Consider the following 20,622-nt stretch of genomic DNA (forward strand, 5'->3'; position numbering starts at 1 on the left):
GGTTCTACTGCGCATGTCGGGACCAAAAGTGGTCAAAAAAATATGCGGAGAACATTACGAAAATTAAATATAAAATGTTTTAAATCGAGCTATTAGTATTATTCTTATCCGTATCCGTGTAAGGATCAGCTGTTAAACGGGTCTTTCTGCAACCACGATGCGCACGCATCCCGGATGTTTACAAACCTATAATTGGTCTATAAGTAACACTGCACATGTCTACTAACTCTCATTAGAGTATTAGTAGAGTATTAGTTGACCGTTAGGGTTAGATGTTAATGTTGGAGAAATAATGATTTACCATTATTTGGCTTGACGCCGGAGTGATCTGGAGAAGGTGACGATGGTTCCGGAATAAAAGGCTCCACAACAGTCACAGCACTACCGGAACAGCAGCTGAAAAGTCCCTTCGTAGCCTTCCAGATCCTGAGGCAAAGACGTTCTGGAGCTTTTTCTGAAATGAAGAAAAAACTAATGAAAACAACTATTAGACCCATCTCTGACGTCAAATTAAGCAATGACATAATGATATAACTTACATTTTACTATTCAAATCTTAATAGTAAAATGCTCCTCCCAACAGACATTCAGTTGTCTACAAGTAAAATTGCACCTACATGTCTACTAACTCTCATTAGAGTATTACAGGGTACCTGCACAATTTTTAAAGTCAAATTTAAGGCTTTTTAAGACCTTTTTAAGACCTGAAGAAATCAAAATGAATACCGTACATTAGGGGTGCGCAATATTGACAAAAATATGTCTCGATATTTTCAACGTTTTGTCGATAATAATTAGATGATATTTTAAAATTATTTAATGATTTACTGTACAGTTTTTTAATGTTTTAATTAAAGAATACTTTAAATATGAAACTAAAACCACCAGTAGGTGGCGGCAAGTCACTGTCTTAATAAGCGAGTTGTTGGAGTCATTTATTCAACCGATTTGTTCAAACCATAGATATTATATAGAGACTAGATGCCCTATTGGCCGCTGGGCACTGAGAAATGCGGCCGCCATCTTAAACCGGTCGTGTTCCTAGTTTCGTTGCGTGGCAGCAGTGAAGATGCTAGAGCACTGTGGGGTATTTTCCTGTTCTAATCGGCGGACCATCGCAAATAGGGCCCGGGGGATTACTTTTAACATTACCGTACTATTGGTTGTATTTTGTGAATAGAATATTACCAGATAATTGAGAAGGAGCAAGGATCTTTGATATTACTGTACTGATATCGTAGCCAGCTAACGTTAGCTAGGCAATGTTTACTGCACCAGCCGGTGTTCACCTGACATGGAGAGGTGGGGTAAAGTAATAATTACAAGAGCTTCTCGGTTATTTTAGTCCCGTCCGAATGTGCCATCTCAGTAATCATTTCGGACAATGTCAGTAAAGATTACGGCGACTTTTACCTTCTGTAAAAAGGTACAGGAAAATTACCTCAGGTAACGTTAACGTTTATAAACGTGCGAATAGACCCTCTGTAAATCAAGTAATTTCGTGTTTAAAAGTAGTTTCCTGTGGTTTTTCAAGTATTGAGACGCTTGACAAGGCATTCAGTTGCGTGTTTTCTCCCTCCCTCAACTCAAGTGTTTTCCACATACCATTCAGATCAGAAAGAAGTTCGAAAGCACTTGTAAGAGGCACGAAACTTACTTTTACCGCAATCCAATCTTAAGTTAATTCATACATTGTTCGACCGGACATAACTGTTTTATATATATATAAATATAGGTTATTTGTGTTTGCGCACGTGATATCAGGAAGCAATGTAAATGTAAAACACACACGTTTCTTCAACTTATTAAAATATCTTACTTTACTGCAACTATCTGTTTCTGCTTCTTTATCATATTTATAGTGTGTGATTTATAAAATAGCTTATATCCTACATCACATATTTTGATTTTGGACGTCTGGTCACTTTATATCTTATATCAGAATATTATATTACTGTTAAGCCTACTATGAATATTAAAATACGCCGAACCATGTGTCCTGTATAATAGCTACATGAATGACCTTTGCAGCAAACAAACCCGCGTGAAAATCAGTTCGGTATTCAGTGAGGTATGATTAATTAAATGCGCTGACAGCTCATTGCACCTGCCATACAGATTACACTGAGTGGAGCGGGTGACCGGTCTAAGATGGCGGCCCCACGGCTCACCCGCGCCAGTAGGCAGTAGCGGTCGATAGGGCGTCTATCTGAAGTCTACGGTTCAAACGGCTGATTCATTCAGAAAACAAGTGATTGTTCATTGAATCGTTAAAATGATTCGTTCAAAACGCGGATTTCAGTAAAAAACAAATCTGTCTGTTGGACTACGGCTTCATTATGAAATTCTCGTCGGCGATATAAAGTGAAAATTGACAATATTGTGTCCAAAAAGTAACTCACAATGTTAACTTTATTGTTAATTTAACTGTTGTATAAAATAAATAGCACATTTGCAATTGTGCAAAAGAAAACGGCACTCTTGATCATGTGATATTCTAATATAACAACATAATATGATATAAATATAAGACAAAAACTAATTTGGGGACATCTATAACTGCACTGACACATCACGCAGTGAAAGCAAGCCTGAGAGACAAACGCGATGTCAGCTCGCACTCGCAGTGCCTCGTACATAGTTAAAACAATTATTAAAATATCATCATAGTTCATATTAAGGAGAGTCTACTGATGCTCTAATGAGAGTTAGTCGACATGTAGTTGCAAAGTTAGGTATAGTCGACAGAATGTTCAAAAGGGACCATCAAAATAAAGTGTTATCGTTACTTTAGTTGGTTTAGTTGACAAATCAGCCATTGAAAATATAAATAGAAACTAAGCCATTACATCTTTATTAAAAGCCTATTCTGACCTCTGCGAGAGTGGTTAGATGAAGTGGACGGACGTCCAACATCTGGGTTCTGCTTCGCCCTCGTCCCGTGAGCCTGACCTGTGGACACAGAAACAGAAAACTCAGAAGACAGAGATGGTAAATATCCAGGACGATCCTGGCTCTGTGTCTGGGTCGGGTCTGGCAGCGGCAGAGGTGGACAGTAACAAAGTACATTTATTTGAGTACTGTACTTAAGTACACTTTTTGAGTATCTGTACTTTACTTGAGTACTATTTTTTCTGGAAACATTTTACTTTAACTTCACTACACTTGAAAGACAAGTATCATACTTTTTACTCCACTAACGTTACATTTCTGTAGAAAGTAGTTGGATTCTGACATCAATCTGACTTTCATTTTCAATGTTGGGTTTGGTCTTTTAAATGCTCATTTTGTCATTGTTTTGGAGCACACTAGCTTATAACAGTGGCTGACATATTCATCCTAAAAGCCAAAAATCTTTAAATAGGGCACTATTTGAGGGAACAGCCCGAAACTATTGTGGACGTTATTGAGAGCACTTATTCAATCTCACATTCAATCCCACTACAGGAACTGTGTTCTAGAAATAAATGATATATTGATATGAGGGTGGGTAGGTAGGCAGGCATAGATTCAGAGGCATAAGGTACTGTAAGTATTACAAACAATAATAAAACAATGCATTGACATTTACTTTTTACTTTTGATACTTAAGTACCTTTAAAAACAAGTACTTCTGTACTTTTACTCAAGTAAAAATCAGTCTTTTCAACTTTTACTTGTAACTGAGTAATATTTGACCAGAAGTATCTGTAACTTACTTTGTCCATCTCTGGGCAGCGGATCCTGATCACGGTCATCAGAATCGGGCCTCCAAACCTCCCGACCAGCCGTCTGGCAGAAAGCAGCTCTCCTGGATCTGGAGTGCTCTAAGGATGGAATATTTCACATATCACATAACGTTAGTTTAATCATAATCAATAATCAATGTCTGTGGTCAATTACAGATTTGTACTTCAGTTAAGTTACTCAAATTCAATTCAAGTTTATTTCACATGCAATGAATCAAATAAATGGGATCAAATGGGATCAGTCAGTCATTGTACAACACACCATAAAAAATTAATTAAAAATTAAAGCACTCACTTCCTCTTCCACCCATCATTCGATTACGAGCCATCGACAACCTGCCAAGAAAATCAGAACAAAATACAAGACAAGACAATACAATAGAAATATCCTCAGAAATAGAGTTACTCCCCTGAAAAAAATATCAAACAAGCTAACGTTACTTCTAAAATAAGAAAAGAACTATCAAATAAAAGTATTATAAGAAATTATATGACGCTTTCAAAAAGTATATATCCTCCGATGTCCTTCAAGAATATAGGTCTCCTCTCAGCAATCCAGAAAAGCTTCAAATTAGCAAGTTTCGGCCAGAAAATTCTCCGCAAAAGTCAGTCTGTTAATTCGCCTCGTCTCTCAACCAACAGACAGCGGTCGATCGTTGAGCAGAGAGATACATGCAGATCGCAGAATTCATAAAACGCGTCGCCATAGCAACTAACATTCGAATCATAACATGCATGCACGCCCAGACAGCGACCGGTTCGAGTGTAAATATATATGCAGTCAGAATTCATAACCTACATAGCAACTAAAATTCGAACCACGCATGCACGCGCACATCGACTCTGATTTATTAAATAATTGCAACCTTAATGTTGACGTTTTCTTTAATATGATTTTCATTCTTTCAGACCAGTTTTATTATTAAAACCCGTGGAAAATGCGCGCAAAAAGGCACAAGAGAGAATAAATCGGACATCATATAAATTAATAATTAAATTGGCCCTTTTCCGCATATATATCAAGGCCAATCAGCTTTCAATATCACTAATACACCATCCAACCGGTAGTAGTAGTGGTGAAGAAATCCAAATTATTTTTGAATTCTCTATTAAAATTGTTCACAATTGCTACCCAGTTGAGTTAACTATAAACGTGCTAAATTTGCTCTGCAAGTGAACGTCGTCTTGTGGTGCCATCTTATATATTTTTTTAATAATATTTATTATCAATGTCAGTGGTCTGGTCACTTCAAATTGTTACGTTGGTTTCACTTTGTTTTGGTCCATTTAAAAAACAGCCTAAGCGAATGTTATATTTGTTTATTTTTCTGATTCATCACATTACAATAAAATCAACTGTATTTAGATGGGAAAATGATTCTCATCTGTTTCATTTCATTAGCCTCCAGACTCGCTTAAAAAAAAACAAAAAAACAGAACCATTAAAGCTATTTTTGTGACAGTAACGTCATATAATATATAATATTGAAAGTATTGATTTTAGAAATATATCTTATTACGTATGGTATACATAACATATTGTGCTTTTTATTTATTTAGTTAAATTACAAACATTTCAAGTAGCCTACAATGCAACAAAAAAACTAAATGAATACAAGGCACTGTAAATACAATTCAAAATGTATAAACCAAAGAATAACAACAACAACTAAAGTATAAATGTACATAATAATAATAAAATATAAAATAAATACAGAAATGAAAGTTTATAATATCAGGGCAGTTATATGTATTTGAAAAGCTTTAAAATTTTTATTGTTTTTATAAGCTTTTTGTTTTGTGATCTCATGTTTAAAAGATATTCTAAGTATTATTGTGAGATCAGTGTTATAAAAGGTAATATAGGAGGGTTTCTTTTGAGTTATTTTTGTCTTATGGATATAAAACTTCGCCAAAATAATTAAAAGATTAATGATATAATTTTGTTTTTCAGAAAAAGAATTCACAAATCTAATGACTAGGCCATTTTAAATATTAATATTACACATATTAATTCCATTGGCTGGTCCAGCAACCAATCGCATTGCATCTCGCGTGGGCCGAGGTTCCGTATCTGCTTTACTTTTCGAAATGGATGATCCCCATGGAGGGAGAACCTGGATTTGTAAAGTTGGGACGGTTGTTTTATTCTCAACGATATGAAAAGTGTTGCCACTCCCATTTATTGCACATGTTCCCCCGAAATTATATTGCACGACCCGTAAATATGCAGGCAAACGCGGTTGCCTACTATATCAGTCGAGCCAATAGTGCGGCAAGATACTGAAATAGGATTAATATTAACCAATCAGATGTAGCTTATTTAGAACAGCTGTTACACGTATGATTCAGCTTTCGGACACGAGCAGCAGTTGCGGCGGCAGCAAATTGACCATCGCCAAGGACATTATTTCTGTGATTGTAAGTATTCATTTAATTAGAATATGATATCTATATAAAATGTTTGTTTTGTACGCTGTGTTGTTAAGCGTCTCGTTAGTGTCGTTTTAACCCTTGTATGGTGTTCGGGTCTGTAGGACCCGGTTTCATTTTTTATCAAGAGAAAAATTATACGATTAATTATTTTTTTCAAACTCAGACTCATTGGCCTTGGCTAATTTTCTGTGAAGAATATATATCTGAACACATTTTCAATGACCACACCACACACACACACACACACACACACACACACACACACACACACACACACACACAGGCTGTCCGGCTAGACCCGGGGCTAAAGTGTGGGAATTGTAGGTCCTGTGTACCTTTACTCTGTCCTCCTCCTGTCAGAGCATATTGTTAGTGTGTGTGTGTGTGTGTGTGTGTGTGTGTGTGTGTGTGTGTGTGTGTGTGTGTGTGTGTGAGACGTGTGTGTTCTTGTATATGGTTTATGAGGACACAAATGTGTATAATGACATGGGTATTACAACGTAAACATGGTTTATGAGGACATATGTGTCCTTCTAAACCAAACGGCTTAAAAAACATACTAAATCTGTGATTGGTAGGTTTAGGGGTAGGGTTAGTGTAGGGGGATAGATTATACAGTTTGTACATTAGAAAAACCATTACGCCAATATGCCTATGGAGAGTCCTCATAAACCACATATCTGAGAGTGTGTGTGTGTGTGTGTGTGTGTGTGTGTGTGTGTGTGAGAGAGAGAGATTGTAAGTGTGAGTGCAAGAGTGAGTTCTGTGTTTCTTAAAGGGATACTCCACCGAAAAATGAAAATTCTGTCATCATATACTCACCCTCATGTTGTTTCAAACCTGTATGAATTTCTTTCTTTTGCTGAACAGAAAGGAAGATATCTAGAAGAATGTGAGTAACCAGACAGTTTTAGATACCATTGACTTCCATAGTTGGAAAAATATATACTATGGAAGTCAATGGTATCTAAAACTGTCTGGTTACTGACATTCTTCTAGATATCTTCCTTTCTGTTCAGCAAAAGAAAGAAATTCATACAGGTTTGAAACAACATGAGGGTGAGTATATGATGACAGAATTTTCATTTTTCGGTGGAGTATCCCTTTAAAGGGTCAGTAAGAAGCCAATATTCTAACTGGAGAGCTAACTGTACGTTCACACCGCCGCCGACTTGAGCTGCAAAGAAGCTCTGGCCGCCCTGTCAAGGACGCTTGTCAAAAAGTACGGGGAAGCTTGTTGACGCTTTGGCCGCTCTGAAGTCTGTGTCACACCATGAAATGTTATAACGACAGCATTTTTATAACCGTTTTGGAGAACAATAGGTTGAGAAGATTGTCATTTCCATTTTTTTAAAGTGTTAGGTCAACACCAGAACAGTGTAGAAGTTTAACTCTGCCAGTGTTTGCTACAAAGCTGCACCCAGCTCTGTAACAGTGTTGTTGTTCTCTGCATTGGTGTTAAAATTTTACTCTCTTAGTGTTCATATTGTTACACTGTGTCGGAATACTCACCCCAAATGGGAGGAGCTAGAGCTCCAGCTCCTCCCCTCGCTGGAGCTCCAGCTTCACCCCGCTGGATTTAGTGGGCGGGGCCGCGCATGCGCAGGTTAACTTTCTCGCTATCAAAGAGTTACGTCACGATCTGATTTTTTTTCCTGGAATGGGATCAAATATGGACTTTTAATGAAAAATAAAAAAGTTGAATATTTGATAAATAATATTATACTGTTTGTTAAATTCTATATCCACAAATGTCGTTTCACAAAATCTCTTCCAAATGTGAATGCATTCAAAACTGACTTTTCTTTATTTTGTAAATCCTTAAAGAAAATTGATACAGTCCCTGCTATTAAATTCTTCTTACTTATATTAGAATATCAGTTTATATAAACCCCTATGTTAGGGAATTTGAATTGTTCTTAAGTTTGCTTATTTATTTTTTAGAATATTGCAATCAGTATTTACTCATCAAATGTTCTCTCCTGAATCGTATGGTAAATTAACTTATTTATAACTGTCTTAATTTATGTTTCAAGAACAATAGTTATTGCACATAGAGTAAGTCGAGACTTTCTTGTTTTACAGCAGAGAAGGAAGACCAGTCCTATATCAACGCAAGCTAATCGAATAAGTCCTTTGTTTCGGGTGAGGAAGGAACATCTGGTGCCCAAAGAAGACAGAAAGGTGCGTGAGTCCATTGGTATGTCTTGTATTGAAACAATGCTGTAATATGTAGTACATAATTTGATCACAGTAAATTTGAAATCCGGAAATCAACACCAATAGAGTTAATTTCAACACTTTGAAAGTGTATATATGGGAACCACCCACAAAGTGTTAGTTCAACACTTTCAAAAGTGTTGCCTCTCGCAACACCGACACAGTGTAACAATATGAACACTAAGAGAGTAAAATTTTAACACCAATGCAGAGAACAACAACACTGTTACAGAGCTGGGTGCAGCTTTGTAGCAAACACTGGCAGAGTTAAACTTCTACACTGTTCTGGTGTTGACCTAACACTTTAAAAAAATGGAAATGACAATCTTCTCAACCTTATAGGAGTCAAATTTTACACCATCCTGGTGTTGATGGAACACCTATTTACAAATAAAAAACAACACTAAAGGAGTTACCAGTTTTTCTTATTAGGGTTTTGCATTACCTACTTTAAAGAACTGTAAAATAAACTAACAATGATTTAATCTGAAAAGAATAAATTCACTTTGAAATAAACACATCACTCTGTATTACTCTTTCAAAACTTTATTCCAGCACAGAGCACCAATACATCTAGCCAGTACTTTAAATTACATGAATACATTTTTTTTTATTATTTTTTTTTTACAAATAACAGTCCAAACCGATGTAAAATAGACTGTCATTTCCATAGGACATTTGTAAATCAAACGGCTTGTGGTAAAACAATTCGTCAGGTTTTTTGAGCACAAGACTGTTCTCTTGTGCAAAAACACTGAAAGCATGAAGATGTTCAACAAACTCTGATTCCATACATGATGGCAAAAAAAAAAATTCCATCCATAATAAAAATGTTATTTTTCCAAAGACAGGTGCATCATCAACCAAGTCTAAGCACACAACAAGACCACTACGATACTCCGTACCATGACACTTAACCCACGGTGTGACCGTTAATTCACTTGAGAGATCAATGTGGAGCTGCTCAGAAATAAAATCACCGTTTTCAAGGTCGGACAACAATTCTTTTGAAACAGGGCCAGACTCAATACCTTTGATAGTACAGTGCTCCCAGTGATAGGCAATGGCTAGCTGGTGTTTTTTGGCAAGTGATTTGGTCAGGTTTTTGAAATTTTTTAGATTTTTCTTAAAAAACCTGTGTTTTGCTTCATACCTCATAGTCCATACATGAATTAATGTGCCAATTTGCCTGATCCAATCAGGGTAGTGAATCATAAGGTGGTGCTTTGGAATCAGATTCCTAGAAGGGTACAACTCCTTGAACAATCGATGATGCTCCACCATCAGATGCTTCAAAAATATTGTCATTCCTTCAGAGATGCAAGGAGAAAATATAATGTTAACTATGTAAGAGGAGCAACATCAAATGCCAGTGCTTATCCCCTTCTGGGACTACATCTCCAAATATGAGAGGGATGTTCCTAATGAGACACAATTAGTGGTGCACGATATATCGGCCGCCGATATGGTCATTTTTTTACACATCGGTATCGTTCCGATGTCAAAATATGGCCGATGTGAACAGGCCGATATTTGACGTGTGAAGTTGAAGATGAAGTTGACGATGCTGACTCGATCTTAGCAGTAGTGAATGTGCCGGAGATAAATACACATTTCATACAGATGACATAAGCAGAGAACAGTCTGTTTTCTTTCGTTTTGAATTGTTCTGTTTAAAAATAGACATTTCAAGCTTTCTATATATGTCCGGTCTGTGAGGCAGGTAGATTTCGGTTCATTTATGAGACGTGCTCCAGGTTCACGCGCCCTCGCCTCGTGTCCTGATTAAATATTTTCTACTATATTTACTTCTTATTTAATTCAATCCAGGCAAATGGTTGATGAAACATTTATCAAAATTAAGATACAATTAATACAAAACGAAATTAAATTTAAAGACAGGCTTTTTGTGCTTTCTGTTTGAGGTCTCTGTGAAAGTTTTAAAGCAGTCTTAGTGGCGCTCTCAGAGCGCTCACGTCAACTGTCCCGTCCGTAACATTGTTAACGCAGTCCAGTGCGACTTATGTTTTTTTCCTCTTCATGACACATTTTTGACTGATCGTTTTTTGACTCGTAGATATTTGAATATATTGCTTGATATTTCATACCCGTTCGAATTAGATTTTTCTCAAAAGTGACAGCACGTGTGATTTGTGGATTACTGATAAGCGCGAGTGGAGAAACAGGCGTTTATTGATTCATTCTCAGTGTTGAGAAACGTAGCCTTCATGTGTTACGTTATTGTATTAATAATAACTAAAGTAGCCTACCTAATTATGTTACATATTTATTTTGTATGAAAACTAGCGCGTTCGTTACTTATGGATTAAAAAGTAGGCTACCGTTGTATCAGTGCTGCGCGAGCTCTCTCTCTCACAAACACGGACGCGCGCACACACAGAGAGAGAAGATAATTGTAAAATGAAAAATTGACGGGCTAAGTTTAAATTTTGTTCTTGCTTGTTTTTTTTCTGTCAAAATATCAGAAAGTATTTTGTATTATCCATCCGTGTTTTTAAAATTCGTTAAATGACGGACGTTTTACTGTTAACACAGCCCATGTCGGATTCGTCTTATAGCCTAGGCTACTTGTTGTTATTTTTAGAATGATTCGTTATGCTATTATTGGACTCCTGTCTATTCATTGTCAACTGTTTTCTATAAATATGTTTGTATTGGCTAACATTTATTCAGTTAATGAGTGTCCTGTTTAAAATGTGCAATGTTCAAACAGACAGCACGTCACAAATAGAAGCCCTTTTCCCTGTGGTATTTTTTAGTATCATATTTGGATATTGGAATAATAAATAAAGTAGCCTATCTTAATTTTACACAATGTTCCTGTTTTTTTGTTGTTGTTTTTACTGTTTTCTAAGGGTTTCTTAATTTTAGACAAGTTGACCAGCACACATTACTGTATATGCAATGCAGTATAATGCATGTGTGTCGTATGTGACATATTTTGCACACAGGTAAAGGTGCCCAATATCAGTCATTTCTAAAGTAAAAAAAAACAAAAAAAAAGTGTTTTGGAAAATAGCTCTTTATTTGATAATCATTAAAATTTGTTTTCTATACAGAGATATCGACATCGGTAAATATCGGTATCGGCCATAACAGCAATATTAATATCGGTTATCGGTATCGGACACAATTTTCACATCGGTGCATCACTAGACACAATGTCTGACTTGCGTTGAGTCCAATGCTGTTTCCAGCTTGTTGAAGGTTAACCTTGGTTGGGCGATTATTTTTGTCCAAATAGCCATAGTTGAAGGCATACAATCTTTGAGGAATGCAATCGCAAGAAATTAGATTGCAACTCATGTATTCAAAAAGCAGTTTCACTTCATACTGTGCAACTCCCTCCAGGATATCATGCATAATATCCAGCACAAAGTTCTCTGATACATTAAAGTAAGTCAAGGTATTGAGTACAGAATTTCTTTTAATACCATAACAGGAGTTTTCATTAGGGTTGTCAGCTAGATACTTATAATGTTCCTCATTTAGGTTTCTGCTACGCAATATCACCCGCGGATCATCCTAACTAAATACTTCCTGTGCTAACACCTTGTCAGTGAGGCACAGTCTGCAGTAATGTTTCGCAGAAAAAGATTCAACGTAACCAAGAATACCATTTAGACCAAGGTTATCGCCGGTAAATTGCGCAATAGTACCAAAGATGGGCTCCTCAGAAAAAGACACCTTCATTCCCTCCTGCTCAAGTATTTTCACATCATCAACCAATGGGCCAAGTATTTTGTCCATGCCATAGTTTTTTCCATCCTCAGAATGGAACAAAGAAATTAGATGTATGTTCATTAAGGAAGAATTTATGTGTGCTGGCAGGTTACGAAGCACAAAATATAAACAGCCAAGTTTATGAATTCCATGTTGAGATCCTAATGGGTTTGCCGTTTCGAAATCATCGTAGTAAATTTGGATCTGAAGGGCATTGCTATGGATGGAGTACAAAGGATGGTTTTTGTAATACTGTCCATCACACAAATCTCGATACGTGTCACTTTGCCGTTTCTCTTGAATAAGATTACACACCTCATTATTCCTAAAAATGAATTCAAGAGTCTTCAGAAGAGGGATATATATGAAAGTGTCATTAACTGGAATCTGTTCATACATTCCAGAGATCTTATTCTTTCTTGTATCGTATCTGACACCTAAGTGTATTTCAGTAGGTTCAACAACCCCCCATTTCTCACTGAAATATTTTCTCCATTTTGTATCGGTATTAAAATCGGAGAATGGATTATGAAAACTATTAAAAACATCTTCAACTGAACTTCTACTTGTGCTGTCAACAGGCACAACATTTAAAATGTTTTCCCTTAAACTTGTATGGAAATCAGTGACAAAATCCTCCATGCTTTCAACAACTGACATAATAACACTGTTTGCAACACCGTTACCCTGCAATTTAGCTATTATGGATGCACACATTTCTTTGGAACAATCCCTTGAAACAGAAGAAAATTCATGCAAACTTGCATCATTATCTGAACTTTGCTCTGTGTTAGACACAACAAGTGATGCTGCTTCACCGGGATTTGGAGCTTGTTGATTTTGTAGTGATATACATTCTCACTGTTTGATGCTACACCACTAAAATGAAATCTAGTTAAATGTTTTTTAAAACCTGCATAACTATTAAATTGCAAGCAACAACCATCCTGAGCACAAACCAGCTCAAATTTCTTGCCAGGATACAAACCATGTACAAGTTTAAGGTGCCGAATTAATTTTACTGTTGTAGCAAGCAGCGTTTTACAGATGTAGCATCTAAACATCATTCAATAACTTCGCTCTGAGCTCCTTTACCCTTGGGCTCTCACTTGTGGTGCCAACATCAATTCCGTAGATTGTAGTCTGGAGAAAAGTGTACATATTTTTGAGTGGAAGATCATAACTGATGCTGAAAACAAAATGGACCTTGAAGAGTTCATCAATTGCTGCAAGTGAAGAGGATTCTTGACAGGGGATGAGCTTTTTATCAACCACAATGAAGAACTGACTGATAGTTTCCTTGCTGCTCCCTGTGGCAAGAATGTATGGTTGACGATTCTCTTCCGCCTCAAGATGTTCCTGTATACTCCGGCATGCCTGAATGAAGAAAACAAACAAACAAAAACACAAATTTGATTAATAGTAATGACAAACAAGTGCAGGTTTATCAGTTAGTAGGGGTGTGACGAGACGCTCACTCCACGAGACGAGACGAGACACGAGATTGGGTTCACGAGAACAAGACAAGACGAGATTTTTACACAATTTAAGAAATCCTCAATGATGAAATATATGAATGGAAAATAGTCTTTTATTCGACTGAAAATCACAAAATGCAAAACAATTTAGGTGCATTTTGAAATCAACTTGTAATGAATGTTATTTTACTTCTATTTTAATTAATTCTATGCAGTAAAGGACATGCAAACACTGCAAAATGTTTTGCTATAAACTCTACCGTCTGGCTTCTCCCCTGTACGATTTCACATGAGAACTCTAACTCCTTTCCACAAATCGAACATAAAAAAATAAAACAGTATAAATAAAATAAATATAAATAACTGAAATAACACTTTAAATGCAAACCGTAAGTGTGTATCCATAATCAAAGTACTGCTTTCTCAAAACTACAAGTTCAAACAGAAACACATTTTTTTTCTTCAAGCATGAAAAAGAGATAAATGAACTACACAGAACAGCCTAAGATTATGGTAATGTTCTTTTTCAAGAATATAAGCATGTCGACGATTTCTGGCAGCAGTTGAGACCTTTGGGCAGGGCTGCACGATATGAGGAAAAGCTGCGATGTGCGATAACATTGTTTATTGCGATGTCGGATATGTGAATGTTAGCTATGTGAATGTTAGCTATACTGTTCCCATGTCTTAGTGCTTTAATAGGTTCTTTGCATGATAGGTCAAATGTTTATTACCTGCCTGGTTCAGATTACACTATTTTAGCACGATTTTGGCACGATCCGTTTCGTGGAGATTCGGACAACGGGCGTCGGGACGCAAGATTCGATCGTTTTATTTCGTATAGTGTGTCATAGTGGGCGATAACCTACGCGTCTGCGATGCTTCAGGACATCACGACAGAAAGACTAGCATGTTTAATTTTAACGGTCCTCCACGACGGGTTGAATGCGAGCGAGAGTGAGTGTGCGCGAGTGAGTGAGAGTGCGAGCAACAGTGAGTGAGCGTGTGTGTGTGTGTGTGTGCGCGCGAGTGAGTGAGTGAGCGAGGGACAGTGAGTGTGTGTGTGTGTGTACGCGGAGTGTGTGTGTGATTGGCCCAGCACACAAATGATTTAAAAGTGGCAGGGACATCTTCAATACTAATTTCACCCTCACGCTCCATCACTGACATCACAACAACTCACGAGACAATAGGCTTGTTTGAGATGAGCAAAATCTGCGCAGAATCGATCACCGGTGATCAGCGCGAGATGCATGCCGGTTAGAAATGTGTCCGAGTGCGGTCCGCCTTGCTCTGATGTCATGCTGACGTATGTCAAAAAACTCTCGCGAGCGCAAGCCGCACGTGTCGGATTCTGCAGTCGAGCGCAGTTGCTCTCCACTGACTGCGCTGATCAAAAGCATGATGGGAAACGACTTACTGACGACACAGCTTAATGATCATTGGTTTAAACAACCGTGATGTATTGTTCTCTTTTAAAATGTTTGATTTTAAAACTCTGATATCATGTTTTATGTGTATACGTTATGTGTGAATATTCCCAAACTATCTGACAGTGCGATCTCTTTGGGTTATGCAATGTAATTTTTATAAAAAAAAATAATAATAAAAACACATGTCTGTATTAAAGAAAAAAAAAGATTGATAAACATGTATTTGGAATGGAATTAAATAAGTAGGCTACTTATGGGTGTCTTGTTCATTATACTTATTTTCATATAAAAGCAACAGAACTTAAATTCCATCCAGTTTATTAGCAACACTCTGCACGAGCGTGAATCCCGTGAATCCCGTGAATCCCGCGATATCCATCTTTGATCTCACAGGTGTCAGATCCACTGCGTGAAGAGCGAACTGTCCGGCTTGCCTGCTCTTTTTTCACTCCTCCTCTCACTGCAGCCGCCTACTCTCGCATACATTTCAGGCGAGGCAAGTCGCATCTCAAACAAGCCTAAAGTTTCACCTCGACGAGAAATCTCGTCGCGTTTTAATCTCGCGAGATCTCGTAACACGAGATCTCGTCACACCCCTATCAGTTAGCATAAATTTTAGTCTTTTTAGCTTGATTGAACATTGTACAGAACAAGAGACACTCCAGAAGAAAACAGTATATGCACCAACTAGCTGTTAAAGGTGATTTTTAAGCATTTTTTATTTATTTTTTGTAAGCCATGAAATGACTTGAGACTCGACTCGGACTTCAGCTTAAAGACTTGTGAACATCTCTGGTTTAGATCATTTACATTTAGATAACTTACTATATTTACCCCCATTTACAGTTCATCTAATAGTGAATTATAAGATGGAGAAATTAACGGAGCAAATCTAAGTATAACGCTTCTAGCCCTTGTATTTTGTCACCAATAACCTACTTTTTGAAATACCACCACGTGGTCAACAGCCTGAGAAATACTGATCTTGTGGGGTTTTTTTTCTTCCTGAAGCCTGGGGTGACAAGAGATGCAGAAGTAGAAGGAAGGATGATAGGTCACTGTCCCATTCTGAAAAACACAAAACATATGTTAAATGTCTACACTACAATAACTAAGTTAAGCAGATTTTAAACCATTGCAAGTTAGTTCTGTACAACTCTACCTGGGGAATCCTGTTCCTCCCTTTTCTCTTTGGCAGATGACCGTAATCTTTTCAGCAGTGGAGTGGAAGTCAAGGTTTCTGCTAGCCTGATAACCTTTGCTTTGAAGACAGTTGGCCACCTTTCAAAAAGTCTGGAAGCAGATTCTGACCCAAAGAGGAGCGTGAAGTCCTGAAGAATCTGAAGCAGTTTGCAGAAAACATGTAAAGAAATTACCATAAAATATTACATTTCTTAACAAGCTAAATGTGTTTTCAACAAAGCAGACTATTTGACAATTCTCTGAAACTAGCATTTCAATTTGGTCAAAAAAAAGGAAAGACAAAATCCATACCAATCCTTTAGTATCCAGGAATCGAGGAAAAACTGAGAGAATGGTGGTGGATTTCTCTGGATAAGGTGCTGTCTGTATTCAAACGTGGTCCTCATCTTCTGCATGATGACATCACGGTCACTTGTATGATTCGTCAAGGAGATAGCCTCTAAACTTTGGTCATTATCTAGCTGATCTTCACGGTGACACAGCTGTCTGTCAAGCAAAGGGCCTCCCTTTTCCTCTGTTTTTGGATCATCCTTATTTGCAGAAGGTTTTGTCCCCCGTTGTACTGTTTTGAGGCGCCATGACAAGAACCCAGTGTTCCCTATCGTTCGGTCACTACGACGTACGTCGTGGTGAACGACGAATAGGAATCTCGCTAGAGAGGCCAATCTACTTCGAGTGAAACTAAACGGGCCAATGCATATTGGCGTGCAATCATTTGCATCAGCTGTGCAGCCTCGCAGCGCGGGTATTTAACGAGCAGCTGGTGCGATTGCACTTCAGCTTTTTGCTTCGGAGCCGAGCGTTTCGATGCTGTTTAATCTACTGAGTGATCAAACAACGAGCAAGCTCTTCAAGATGATCTCTCGTGTCTGGTGCGGGCGATACAGCGCAGCAGCGGGGTCGACTTTCTTTTTCTCTCTTTTGTTTTTGTGTTACTGAGCAAAACAAAAAAGCTGTTTTCACAGCTGGTAACGGTGCGCCAAGAGCGCTGAATAGCCGTTCTTATGGCTGGTAAAGACCGCCGTGAAGGGAGACAGCGTACGACAGGTTGCATTCCTGTCTGTGTCCGCTGCGACCGTTCCCCTGCGTGCTTCAGTACCAAGGAGAGTATTTCCCTGAAAGAGCTTACATGGGTGTGAGTTGCGTCTTTCTAAAGATGACATTCCACCCGTGTGTTTCTGGTTGCGGTCGTTTCCTGTCCTCACTGACGGCCACGATCACTGTCTCGCATGCCTGGGAAACATGTGAGACTGTGTTTGTGGGTGGTTCATGTTCTCGCACGGGAACATGACCACGTCGACACGCCGGTCAACTCTTCTTTCTCCGGAAAGTTTGAGTCCCCTCTGTTTGTTGGCCAGCCGCTGCTTGTGTGTAAAAGCACAGCTGCAGGTCTGCTCGGCACTCTGGGGGACCGTGGAGATCGGCGAGAGCTTCCGCGGGGAAAACCCGACGGATCTCTCGCTCCTCAGCGTGTCGTGTGCCGTCGAGCTGCCGGGCTGCAGCGCGGGTTGTCACGGCAACCCAGCGCTCGCTCGGCGCTCTAGGTGCGCGGTCTCCTTGTCTATTCTCCGTTGTAGCGCCCTCCCTGGTGGCCACCAGGTGAGGTCTACTTCAGTAGAATGGCTTGGGTGATCTGAGAGCTGAGGGCTTCTCCTTCGGGGAACCAACCCCCTAGGGCCCCTCCCTCTCTAGCGCATCACAAGTTGTGCAGCTTCTGGATGGGATTGCTGGTCCTTCAAAATTGGAGGAACCTAGCGTTTCATTCAGGGCTCCAGCTGAGGGCAGATGTCGATTGCTGGATCGGAGAGAGGGCCTGTTTTGTTCTGGAAATGAGGGTATGCTGAGTTCCCACTGTAATAGTGTGTGTGCTTATGCTGAATCAGATTCAGAACTGACAGCCATGCTTTCCCGGGTCTTTCTCGGATGTGCATTGAAAACCTAGGAGTATGGAGCTATATTGGTGGCAAAATATGGAACGCCAAAAGTGGCATATTCTGCATAAGTTTTCACCTCTCTCGCTACCCTCGATGGTGGGGTGGCTGTGCCTCTGGCGAGCCACCTCTGCCCTGCATGCGAGGCCAAGTCACTCTTATTGCACGAGGGTAGTTCTAAGCCGGAGTTGAGCTGCGCTTGTCGACTGACCGTGTTCAAGTCACAGCGCAGGCCCTCGGCCAGACGATGTCCACCTTGGTGGTCCAGAAACGCCCCTGGCTGTCCTTGCAGAGGTGCGAGACGTTGTCAAAGTACACTTTCTCGATGCTCCCATCTCACAAGGTGGCCTTTTCGGCGACACTGTTGAGAATTGGCCCAGCAGTTCTCCGCAGTTAGCAGCAGACTGAAGCGCTTTCCCCGACGTACCACCAGAGTGCCTCGTGGGCCGCCCCTCAGTCTACTCGTCGCCAAGGGTGTCATCCCCTGCAAAAAAAAAAAAAAAAAACACTCCGGCACAGCCTGCTCTACTGTGTCCGCTGCAGGAGGATGACACCGCCCGTCTCAGCCACTGTTTAAGTGGTCGGTGAAACAATCACCCCTGAGATGGGTGACCCGGAGATGGGTGGAGCTACTTTCACCCGGTGAGGGCCGGGGAACGAATCTTTTGAGTGTTCCACCACTGGAGTCACAGTGGTACCTAAATAAAAAAAAATAAAAAAAAAGAGCAGTTCTTCCATCCCTGGGTCTGAAAAGGGCCAGGAGAGCAGTGGGAGGAGAGAATCCTCACCACTCTCATCCGCCTCTTCTATCGCCAGCAGGCAACAGTGTGCGGTTCGAGAACGCAACCAAGCCACCTCCTGCCTCGTGGAACCGGGTAAGTGTTTCACGACACACTCAGACTCCGCTACGGGCCGCCTCCCAGAGAGAGCCTCCCAAGCCGAGCCCCTGTGTTCCACCTCGCTGCCCCACTCCGGGTACGCCTACGGTCCCTTTGGTCCCGCTTGTACGGTCTCTGCGAGCCTGGCTAGTGCTCCCCAGTCCGTCTCGCTGGCTCATTCGGACCATCAGGCTCAGCTATGCGATTCAGTTCGCCCGGCGTCCCTGCAAGTTTCGGGCCATCCACTCCACTACAGTGAGAGCAGCCGATGCCCATGTCTTGTGCGCGGAGATCGCAGTCCTACTGGCGAAGGACGTGATAGAGCCGGTCCCTCCAGCCGATATGAGGTCAGGGCACTACAGTCCCTACTTCATTGTACCCAATAAAGGTGGTGGGTTACGACCGATCTTGGACCTGCTAGTTTTGAATCGGAGCCTTCAAAAGCTACCGTTCAAAATGCTCACGCAGAAACGCATTTTCGAATGCACCCGTCCCCGAGATTGGTTTGCAGCGATCGACCTGATGGACGCGTACTTTCATGTCTCGATTCTTCCCCAACACAGGCCGTTCTGTGCTTGCGTTCGAGGGTCGAGCATATCAGTACAAGGTCCTGCCCTTCGGCCTGTCCCTGTCTACCCGTGTCTTCACGAAAGTCACAGAGGGGGCCCTTGTTCCCATGAGAGAACAGGGCGTTCGCATCCTCAACTGTCTCGACGACTGGCTCATACTGGCACACTCTCGAGATCAGTTATGCGAACACAGGGACCTCGTGCTCAGGCACCTCAGCCAGCTGGGCCTTCAGGTCAACCGGGAAAAGAGCAAACTCGCCCCCGTGCAGAGGATCTCTTTTCTCGGTATGGAGTTGGATTCGGTCACTCAGACAGAGCGCCTCACAGAGCAGCGCGCGCTCAGTTGGTGTTGAACTGCTTGAACACATTCAAAGGCAGGACGGCGGTCCCACTGAAATTCTTTCAGAGGCTCCTGGGGCATATGGCAGCAGCGGTAACCCCGCTTGGACTGCTCCATATGAGACCGCTTCAGCACTGGCTTTTCGGCCGAATCCCGAGATGGGCGTGGCATCACGGCACTCACAGGGTGACAATCACACCGGAGTGCCGCCAGTCCTTCAGTCCGTGGTCAGACCCCTCGTTCCTTCGGGCAGGAGTCCCCTTGGAACAGGTGTCCAGGCATGCTGTGGTTTCACAGATGCCTCTCCCACCGGCTGGGGTGCCACGTAAAACGGGCATGCAGTGTCAGGGGTGTGGACGGACCCCCAACTGCATTGGCACATCAACTGCCTTGAGTTGCTTGCACTACGTCTCACTCTGAGCCGCTTAAAAAAGCCGCTTCAGGGCAGAGACGTGCTGGTCCGTACGGACAACACTGTGACCGTTGCGTACATCAACCGACAAGGTTGTCTACGCTCCCGTCTCATGTCGCAACTCGCCCGTCATCTCCTCCTCTGGAGTCAGAAGCATCTGAGGTCGCTTCTAGCCATGTATGTCCCCGGTGTGCTCAACCGTGTGGCCGACGAGCTATCACGAGCTGTGCTTCGGGAGAATGGCGACTCC

At 40.7% G+C, this 20,622-nt stretch overlaps 1 protein-coding gene and 1 long non-coding RNA gene across 2 annotated transcripts in view; one reads left to right on the forward strand and one right to left on the reverse strand.

The window, feature by feature from the left end:
• Positions 1-20,622, forward strand: part of LOC309510262 (ribonuclease inhibitor-like) — a gene marked incomplete at its 5' end in the record, with an annotated part of 331,533 nt that overhangs the window by 143,332 nt on the left and 167,579 nt on the right. The window lies entirely within an intron of this gene.
• Positions 13,130-16,492, reverse strand: LOC309510252. The gene is made up of 3 exons (XR_014210279.1): positions 16,202-16,492; positions 15,979-16,107; positions 13,130-13,505 (listed from the first exon to the last, which is right to left on the reverse strand). It is a non-coding gene; the product is annotated as an uncharacterized lncRNA (long non-coding RNA).

This window comes from Leuciscus leuciscus, assembly GCF_965113295.1.
Source record: "Leuciscus leuciscus genome assembly, contig: SUPER_11_unloc_6, whole genome shotgun sequence".
NCBI classification, from domain to species: Eukaryota; Metazoa; Chordata; class Actinopteri; order Cypriniformes; family Leuciscidae; genus Leuciscus; species Leuciscus leuciscus.